The sequence below is a fragment of the Echinops telfairi genome, unplaced genomic scaffold (assembly GCF_000313985.2).
Source record: "Echinops telfairi isolate 266 unplaced genomic scaffold, ASM31398v2 ScPeMD7_3533;HRSCAF=4204_0, whole genome shotgun sequence".
Classification (NCBI taxonomy): domain Eukaryota; kingdom Metazoa; phylum Chordata; class Mammalia; order Afrosoricida; family Tenrecidae; genus Echinops; species Echinops telfairi.
In genome coordinates, this window is record NW_022107431.1 from 27,407,007 (window position 1) to 27,418,209 (window position 11,203).

The window sequence follows — 11,203 nt, forward strand, 5'->3', positions numbered from 1 at the left end:
CTAAGAAGGCAGTTACTATGTCAGTTTTCCTATTTATTTTTGTGAGAATGGGAGTGGGGACTTTCAAGGTATTCACAGGTGAAACTGGAAAATAAATGTTTTCTTAAATGTTTAAACAAACAAATAAAAATGGATCAGGGTATGTCCACCATCCTTCTTTTTTAGTAAGCAGACACCGGGGATTTAAATCAACACTATCGCTTTGCTTGTGCAATGTTTTCTAAAGCATTTGATGTCAAATAGAAGAGTGGAAGGAAGCTCAGATCAACTGCTATGACCACTACTGATTCCACCACCACCACCACCACCATCACCACCACTACCACCATTACTACCACTATGAGCTACTAATAACAAATGCTGACATAAGAGCCCTGGTGGTATAGAAGTTTTGAGCGAGGCTGCTAACTGTAAGGTCAGCAGTTTGAAACCACCAGTTGCTCTGCAGGAAAAAGACGGGGCCTTCTTCTCCAGGAAAGAGTTTGTCTTGGAAACTCGTAGATTTAATCTATGTAGTTAACCCAGAAAGGGACTAAATGAACAATTTTGTACAAAGCCCACATAGTTGCAGGAAAGAAAAGTGTGAAAAATAGTGTACATAATATCTAAATTATGAAAATCAATCCATAGATATTGTGATCCTTACCATCTGCTCTAAATTTAGCATTTAAAAAGTACATGGCATGTTTCAACGAAGAGGACATTCCAATGGCCATTACACACATGAAAAGATGCTCAGAGTCATTAGAGAGATCCAACTGGAAACCAGAATGAGACATGATTTCACTCGGTGTTAGCTAAGACAAAAACCAAAGCAGCAGTCTAACAAATGTCGGCAAGGGTAGAAGGAAATTGGGACACTTATCCGTTGCTCGTCGGAAAGCAAAATGGTAGAGCCATTGTGGAAAATGGCAGGTGGCTCCTTAAAAATTTAAATTAGATTTATCATTTTAATCTACTGTAGTCTCTCTCACACGCTCTGTTTGCTAGCCAGATTATTCCCATCCCTCAATTATGGGTAGAGGGAAACCACTGGCACTTATTCCTTGTGCATGTAGATCCTGCAAGTGTCTTTGGGGCTTCTCCTGTCAGTCATAGCAGTCTGCACACCCGCATCTCACAATTTAACCTCAGACAGATTCCCTCCTTTGGATTTGGATTAGCTACAGGATTTATCTCTGTTGTATTTTGTCATTGTTGGTCACCTTCTTGAGTCGCTGTTAATGTATGAAGGGGTCCCCCCAAAAAACTGTTCATTTTTTTTCAAAGCTATGTATTAAAAAATTTTTTTACACAGTAACCTTATCACCTTTGAAATAGTCTCCATTACACTTAATACATTTGTCTGATCTGCGATTCCATTCTTGGAAACATTTTTCAAATTCATGTTTGGATTGCTGATAGCACCGCTCTCATTTTTTTCTTCACTTCTACTTTGTCAAATTGCTGTCCTTTCATGTCCCTCTTCATTCACAGAAACAAAAAGAAGTCACACAGAGTGAGGTCAGGTGAGTGGGGCAAGAAAGGCATGCTGCTGTTTGCCAAAAACTGGCACACTGAGATGGCTATGTCAGTAGGTGCATTGTCTTGGTGGCAAAGCCAGTCTCCCCATCTGCCAGAAACCAGGCCTTTTTTTGTCCCACACTGTTAACATAATCTTTTTCAGAGTCTCTAAATAGGAAGCTTGATTAACAGTCTGACCTGGTAAAAGGAACTCCAAATGCCTTATCCCCCCCCTCAGATCAAAAACACAAATGACTCCAACACCCCAGTTGTTCCCCTGTCCATGGTGAAGCCTGCTGACCACCCTCTCCCCTCACCGCCCTCACCTCCCAGGTCTCCTCGGGGACTGTGAGTCTGGCTGCTCTCTCCTCAGGTATGCCTCCCATGCCTAGCCTACATAGGTAGGCACACCAACTATGACATACGGTAGCACAAACTGATAAATAAGTAATAAATAAGAAAAAAAATAAAATTAATAAAAGAGAAAAAAATACACAAAAATCCTGGGTTTGTTCACTGGTCTTAATGACTGTCCAGGAACTGCCCCTCCCGGCCTGGAGCACCCCCTTGGGGGCTCCTTGGGGGCTTCGTAGCTCTGCCTTGATCCACATGCTGGTCTGGTATGCTCCCTTCTTGGTTCCTCTGCTTTGGGGGGTTCAGACCCACTGCCTCCCCACCACGTGACTCCAGAAATGTCCTCTGTCGCAGTTTGCCTCAGTAAGGGAGCTCACAACACAGACTGCAGGAACAGGAGTGGGAACAGTGATACCAGAAGAATAGGGGGAGAGCAGGAGAGGAAGGGAGAAAGGGGGAACCAATTGCATTGACCGACACATAACCACACCCCCCACTACAGGGGGAAGAACAACAGAACATGGAGGAAGGGAGACAGCGGTCGGTGGGAGAGATGAAAATAATAACAATGTAAAATCTATCAGGGGGATATAAGGCGGGGGAGTGGGGGAAAAAAGAGCTGATACCAAGGGCTCAGTACAAAGTAAATGTCTAGAAAAGAATGAGAGCAACATATGTACAAACATGCCTGATTCAATTGACGTATGGATTGTGATAAGAGTTGTACAAGCCCCCATTAAAATGATAAAATAAAACAAAAAACCCCACAAATGAACATCTTGATCTTTGATTTCACTGATGAGCTTTGTTTAGGCAACGTGACAATGGCGTCTTCCACTGGCTTGATTCATGTTTGCTTTCGAGGGCTTAGCAATAGCACCATGTCTCATCACCACTAACAATCATGGGGCAAAAGTCTGGGTCACTTCAGAACTCTTCTTTCAAAGCCCAGCATGTTTCCAGGTGTCGCTTTTCGTTGACCAGCCAGAGCCCGAGGCACACATTCCCCAGGGGCCCTTCTCATTCCCACATCTTCTGTTAAAACTCACTGAACCAACGTAGTCCAGATAACGTCCTCATCTGGTTCATCATCAGTGGTCCATTGTCAGTCTTTGAGCACAAGTGCACACATTTTGTCAACATTTTCTTTCATTTGAGAAGGTGATGGACGTCTAGAATGAGGTTTGTCATCAGTTGACCTTTCACCTTTTTTGAAATGAGAAAAGCACTTGCACACTTTCTCCCATAGCACTGTCCTTGCAAGCTGTGTTCAACATCACAGCATTTTCTGTAGCCATTTTTCCTGAGCAGGAAACAAAATTTCATAGCTGCCTGCTGTTCTCTTAAATTGGTCATCACAAGAAATAAGGCTTAAGCGAAACTACCTTTACAAAAAAAGCCACTGTGACCAGAGAGAAACTTCCCAGGCAATGCCACAGGGTGCACTAGTTCAGCGTGATGCTCGCCTACTTGGAAAAATGCATGCCATGAAACCTCAGCTCCACCCAGCACGATTCCAATTTTTTTGGATACCCTTTTACATTTTTCTATGTTTGGGGGTATATGAAAACAAGGATGGGTGAATCTATAGAGATATTAGCTAGAATTAAGGGTTTCTTTGGGGTATGGAGTTGGGGGGGGGCATGTGGCGGTTACATAATCCTTCAACTTGAGTGAATATTCCTGGATTTGTACATCATACATTTCATGTTGAGATTATTAATGGATATTTGCAGAAATTTCTTTTCATTTTGAGTTGTGCCCATCATCAAATAATGGTTCTGAAAATTTCTCTCCATCCATGTCATTAATGTTGACTTTACATTGAGGCAGTAGATTTTCCCCAGTCATATTTTGGTGTCTTCCAACTGGAGAGGCTCATTTAAATCTGGCTCTGTTCATGATGTCTTCAGTGGCTAATCCTTCAGAAGTATACAACCTCTTCCTGCTTCCTACTCTGTTCTTAGTCTGGAAGCTCAGCAGAAACTTACCCAATGTGGGTGATCTTACTGGTATTTGAAATACTTGTGTCATAACTTCCAGTGCCACCGCAACATGTCAGCCACCACGATACGACAAACTGACAGATGAGGTGGGACTAGGTTTTCGGGGACCAGAACATAGGTAGATTTGATGCTTTGGGCCAAATCTAATGGCATGATCCTATTTAGAAAGGGTGTAACCCTTCAGATCTCCCTTCTTGGTGTGGTAGATGCTGTGATGCTTTATCTGTACACCCTCCTCCAACTGCTGGGAGTATTGACTCCTGTCACTTTGCAACCACATTCCTATTTTACTGAGGACACCTCTGTTTTTTTGAGAAGGTGACGCCTAGCCAGCAATGGGCTGACGCAGCACTAAACAGTTTGCTCTCAATTTGCAATAACTCAAGAGGACTCTCCTAGTTTCAGATATCCATCTGCGATGGTCTATGTCTTCATTTGCAACCAACTTGCAACCAAGTTGAAGGTCTGTCAACTTCTCTGGTTCACTTCTGACCTTTTCATTTTCCTACAGGAGCAGTTTCCTGAGAACACTCTTCTATAACCTTCTGCACATATCTCAGAGTCTACTTCCATCCAAGAGATTTTGGGAGCATGAATCTAAGATGCACACAAATGAGAAGATGGCTTGAGAGAATGTTGCATTTTGAATGAGGACAATCCATTGCGCTGACTCTTCCCTAGACAAAACTAGAAGCACTAAGATCAAGAACTGTATAACTGCTCAGATGGTTTCCTATGTGCATACTTCCGTTCTCTGTGTTTCTTAATAGGTTTCTGTCACCTAAGTGAAACTGAGAATATTTTATCCTTTTAAACAGAAATATCTTAAAAAAAATCATTTTATTGGGGGCTCATACAACTCTTACCACAATCCATACATACATCAATTGTATAAGGCACATTTGTACATTCGTTACCCTCATCATTCTCAAAACATTTGCTCCCCATGTAAGCCCCTGGCATCAGCTCCTCATTTATCCCCCTCCCTCTCCGCTCCCCCCTCCCTCATGAACCCTTGATAATTTATAAATTATTATTAGTTTGTCATATCTTACACTGTCCAATGTCTCCCTTCACCTACTTTTCTGTTGTCTGTCCCCCAGGGAGGGGGTTATATGTAGATCCTTATAATTGGTCCCCCCTCTCTATCCTACCCTCCCAGAAATGTCTTTATGATATAAATGTTCCCTAATACTTTAAGGAGGAAAGAAACATATATGTAAAATGTAGAATGGTAGAAGTGGAAGAGATAGATCATTTACTGTGATTCATTCTGAAGAAAGCATGGTAGCTGTAAGAGCCAGCTGAAAGGTCTGTCTTTCAGGTGTTCCAGAGACGAAATAGTTCTAAGCTTTTCAGAGTCACGTCGACTTTAAAGAAACTTCTAGACCTTCAAACACTTTTTGAATTGGCCACATGTTCTAAAAGATCTTTCAAATTGGACATGTCTGTTAACAGTGATTTCCAAGAAAACGTTAAGGGATATTTGGGTAATTCTTGAATGAAAAAGTAAGTTGCTCTGTTATGAGTCAACCAGCAGTAGATAAGCTTGATTTTACAAGACTCTTTTCAAAAGTTAGGGAGATTGGTGGTATAGTGGTTACATGCTAACTGAAAAGTCAGCAGTTAGAAACCACCAGCAGAATGAACCTTAGGTTGGTCATCCACTGATGGCTACTGGGATCAGCAGGTGACACAACAGGATATGGACGTAATTAGCTGATCTAGCTCTGATAGAAGGCTCAAGGCTTAAGAGGACACAACCTTTTGAGGTCTCTCGCTTACACCAAAAGGCTTATGACACCAAGCCGGTGTCATCAGGCTGCGACACAATCGATAGGCTGAGTTCCACTCTACCCTTACCTAGGAGATTCTAGGCGACATAGTCCCCAGCCATCACACAACACAAATATGAATGTACGATAAATTAAATTTTAATGTATACAACATACTCAAGTGTTCACGTGATTTCATGTCTCATCAATACCACAGGAATTACTGAAGGTTATGACACCATAACTAGAATCTTTCATTTATTGGCTAGTAGATGATAGTCATCTTTTAGGGAAAAAAAGCTAAATTTTAAAATTTGCATGCCTTTGTTCTTTTAGTATTATTATTTTTCCCTGAAAACCTAGTGTCTGTAATCACCAATTTTCATTGAGTCCATTTTAATTCATTGTAACCTAGTGTGTTTCAGAGTAGAACTGCATTCCATAGCGCTTTCAATGGCTACTTTTTGAAGTAAATCACCTGGTCTTTATTCTGAGGATCCTCTTGGTTGACCTGAACTTCTAACTTTTTGGTTAGCAATGAATGTGCTCACTATACACACTACCCATGTATTCTGAAGTATCTGTTGGGAGTAAACAAAGGGATACCCTCTCCCCAACCCTCCCCCCCAAAAAAACAACAACAAACAAACAGGAAAAAAGGTCTGCTGGGCAAAGCTTTCATAGTACACAGCTTTCCCACGAGGCAAGCATCTAGCAACTCACTTGGGTTAGTGCACACAGTGGCATCTCTTGGGAAGGTTCTTTTTGGCCACAGTGAATTTTTTTCATAAAAGTAGTTTTGTCAAACCTTGTTTTTTGTGATGGCTGATTTAAGAGAACAGTGTGTGACTGTGAAATTTCATTTCCTCCTTGGGAAAAATGCTGCAGAAATGGTTGTGATGTTGAACACAGATTTCAAGATAGTGCTATGGGAAAACTCAAGCTCAAGCATCTGGGTGGTTTTCTCATTTCAAAAAAGGACATTTATAGGGGTCTAAATACAGGTATATGCATATGTAAATATATTTATATATAATGATAGGGAAATAGATCTATGTATATATATTTATATGTTTAGCATTAAGGCAGCAGAGAGACATTGGGTCTCTACTCAAGTACTCCCTCAATGAAAGAACACTTTGTTCTAATAACTTGGCATTCTGTGTTGCTCACCTTCCTTGAAACAATCGCTGAAGACAAAATGGGTGAATAAGCAAATGTGGTGAAGAAAGCTGATGGTGCCTGACTATCAAAAGATATAGCTTCTGTAGTCTTAAAGGCTTGAAGATAAACAAGCTGAGAAGGAACAAAGCCCATTGGAAGAACCACACCAGCCTGTGTGATCATGAGGTGTCGATGGGTTCAGGCATCAGGCATCAAAGACCCAGAACAAAAAATCATATCAATGTGAATGAGGGGTAATCTGTAGACAGTTGGACATCCCCTTACAGAAGGGTCACAAGGAATAGATGAGCCAGTCAGGGTGCACTATTGCACCTATGAAACATACAACTTTCTCTCCCCCCACCCCACTATCATGACCCCAAGTCTACCTTACTAACCCAGTTAGACCAGAGCATGTACACTGGTACAAATAAGAGCTCACAACACAGGGGATTCAGGTCAGATAAATCTCTCAGGACCAATAATGAGAGTAGCGATACCAGGAGAGTAAGGGAAAGGTGGGGGGAGAAAGGGAGAACCCGTCACAATGATTGACATATAACCCCCTCCAAGGGGGACAGACAACAGAAAAGTGGGTGAAGGGAGAAAGCAGTCAGTGTAAGACATGAAATTTTTTTTTATAAATTAACAAGGGTTCATGAAGGAGGGAGGGGGGGAGGGGGAAAATGAGCTGATACCAAGGGATCAAGTAGAAAGAAAAATTTTACCTGACACAATGGATGTATGTGTGGATTGTGATGAGCACTCTAAGATCCACCAAGAAAATGATTTAAAACAATGGTGAAATGTCAATTGATGATAAACCTCATTCTGAATGCCTGTCAATTTCCCAAATGGATGAAAATATTGACACAATTCATGTACTTGTGCCCGAAGACGATGATGGACCATTGACGAGATGGGGAAGTTATCTGGACTACTTTGGAGCTTGGCTCAGCGAATTTTAACAGAAGATTGGGAATGAGAAAGGTTGTTGCAAAATGTATGCCTTGGGTTCTGACTGACCAGCAAAAAAAACGTCCACTGGAAACATGCCATACTCTGAAAGAACAGCTCCAAAGTGACCCAGACTTTTTCCACCCAAGGTCATTATTCCCCCAAGGTGATGAGATAAGGTGCTATTCTTATGACCCCCAAAGCAAAATCATGTCAGTGGAAGACGACATCATCACCTTACCCAGACAAAGCTTACCAAGTGAAATCAAAGATCAAGACATTGCTCATTTGTTTTTTTTATGTGAGGAAGATAGGGCATTTGGAGTTCTTTTTACAGTCAAACTGTTAATCAAGTTTTCTATTTAGAGGTTCTGAAAAGATTGCATTAAGAGTGTGGGGCAAAAAAGGCCTGGTTTGTGGCAGATGGGGAACTGGTTTTGCCACCACTACAATGCACCTGCTCATGCAGCCATCTCAGTGTGTCAGTTTCTGGCAGAAACAGCATGCCTTTCTTGCTCCACACTCCTTACTCACCTGACCTTGCTCTGTGTGACTTCTTTTTGTTTCCACGAATGAAGAGGAAGGTGATAGGATAGCGATTTGATGATGTAGAAGAGATGAAGAAAAAAAAATGAGGGAATTGCTGTCAGCCATCCCAACAGGTGAGTTTGAAAAATGTTTCCAAGAATGGAATTGCAGATGGACAAATGTATTAAGTTTAATAGAGAGTACTTTGAAGGTGATAAAGTTGTGTTGTAAAATAATTAAAATATATAGCTTTGAAAAAATACATTTTTGGGGGGGTTGAGGGTGGGTACCCCTTCATGTATTTGCTAGTCAAAAGTTTTTATGAAATAATTTACTGTAGAATTAAACTCAGAAGGCCCATGTTTGGTATTCTTCTTTGTCTAGGAGTCTCCTTGACCACACCCGAGTTTTTACTAATATAATTTCTTTAATTCATTTATTTCCTATAGCTTTTGAAAGTTGGACATAATGAGAAATTGTTAATGCTTTGTTGCATGTTTTAGTGTAGGGAAAATTAATGGTGGTTTTATGTTTAGCAAAGCAGTATATTTTAACTGCTTTTAAATTTCAGTTTCTACTGAATCATATTTTGCATTATTGAAATACATAACATTGTTCGAAGTTAAGGAATGCTTGTGGAATTGAACTCTAGCACATATAAACAGTTTTGTGTGTATAAACTCCAGATTACTGAATGAAAACACCATACTGAATTGCTGGGCTATCATTATAACTTCCATTCCTTATTTCCTTTGTGACATGTTACCAAGGAAAATTCATTGCTTTGAATAATAATGAGTTTGAGGCAAATTTAGCTTTTGAGACCTGATTAATGCCTTTTCCTGTTATGAACACTTAATTTATAAATCACCTTTGCTCTCTTTCATAAGGAAAATTTTATGTCCATTTTTCTATAAATTCCTATTTAATAAGCAGTAGGATGTGTTGATTTATCTTTAAAATGTTAATACAGATCTCAGGATCCAAATGTACTGAAGGTGATAAAATATGAAACCATATGTGAGATGATTGTATTAATCTGCTACTGTCTATAATTACTTGAGTTGTATGACTCATATGAAATAAAACCATCACGTATCCTCTATAAGCTTTAGAAGAGATAATTTTCGGTTTCATATATTACAGATATGCATCAGTCAGAGGTCTACAACAACATGGGAAAAATCTATATCTGATATATATGCAGGCATGTAAGTTTAACACTAAATTATGTGCAACAATTTTCTAATAAAGCTTTTCATCTGTCAAAAATAATATATAAAACTTCTAAACTTGTTTTGTGTAAGATGGCAATATTAATATTAATCATACTTTATTTTAACAATATTAATTATACTCAGTTTAAATTATGTTAATTATGAAAAGATTATTGATGGATCATTTGGCAGTGAGTAAAATTTATAGTAATAATAAGCTGGAAGATGTTTTTATGCCAATTGATGTGTTAGAAAATAATATGCAACTCTGAGTTATGAATGTAGCCCTTGAATGGCTACGAAAATATAAATGATGTGTCTAAATAAAACCTGGCTGAAGATTGCTTATCATTGTCAAATGACACTGAGATCTTGTGAAAAAGATAAGATCCTGCTTGAATGAATCCGCTGGCACTGATGGACAGAGCAATTTGGACTTGAAAGGAATCATAGATATGATATAGGAACCTTCTCTTGATTCCAGATATGTCAGAACTCAAAAGAATCCTCGTAGGATTTCAAAATTGTTATTTAGTGGAAGTGTAGCTCAAGCAATTTATCCTTGATTCCTTCATAAAAGGATCTGAAAATAGAGCTCCTTAAAGGTCTTTATCTGTGTCCAAATAGATTTTAATAACTTGGCACACACCATGAAGGCTGGAAAGATTTTTGGATAGGTTTTGGTTATGTGTGTTTGCATGTATGTATCTCTTTTGTAGGGCTAAGAGCCCTGCACATTCTTCTTTAAACTTAATATTTCTACTAAAATCACAATGTAAAGTCTTTGGTATTGTTTTTCACAATTACCATCTCTGTCAGGAATCCTAGTGGTGCAGCGACTAAGCATTCAACTGTTAACTGAATGGTCAGTGGTTGGAAGCCATTCAGCATCTCTGAAGGAGAGATGTGTCAGTCTGCTTCTGTAAAGATGAAAGCCTTGGCAGCCACAGGGGACAGTTGTACTTTCTGTCACATTCCAACCGATGCTGGTGTTTTGATGTCCACATGGACAAATGCCAGCTGTAAGAACAGAGAAGCAAAGGAAGAAAGAACAATCAATGCATTTAAAATGATTGTTTCCCCTCATTTCCAAGTTCACTGTTTCTGCACTACAATAGTTCACAGTTGGTCCCAATGACTTCTGGATTATCTGCTTTTTAGTATCTTATAAACTTCTCAAAAACAACTACATCCCACGCCAGACAATAAATTGCTTGTGTAAGTTCTCTTTGGCTCCCCAAAGCTTAAGGACCCCAGACCTTAATTTAGTATTCCCCATGTGCCACCAGTCGGCCTTTCCGTTTCTCTCAGTCCGATCACACATTCCTCTAGACACTCTGCCAAACCATTCTTGTATCGCTTAGCTCTTTAGATCATCTCTCTAGACTCTTTTCTGTTCCTCAATTGTGCGCCCCCATCCCCTCCATGTGGGTCTTTTCTACTATACTGCCCACTCTCCTCATTAAAATCTTACCCATTACTGAAGCTCAACTTAAATTTCTTATCACTACCATCCTATCCCCGAAAGGCTGAACGACAAGGAAGCTTTCATAAGTTCTAGTCCACTTGACTAGCAAACCTTTGTAAAAATCAGGACAGTTATCACTCCATTGGAACAAACAATGCCATAAATAGCCGACTTGGTGAACACGCTATGACACTGGGTGAATTAAACAAAAACAAACAAGTTGCCACCAAG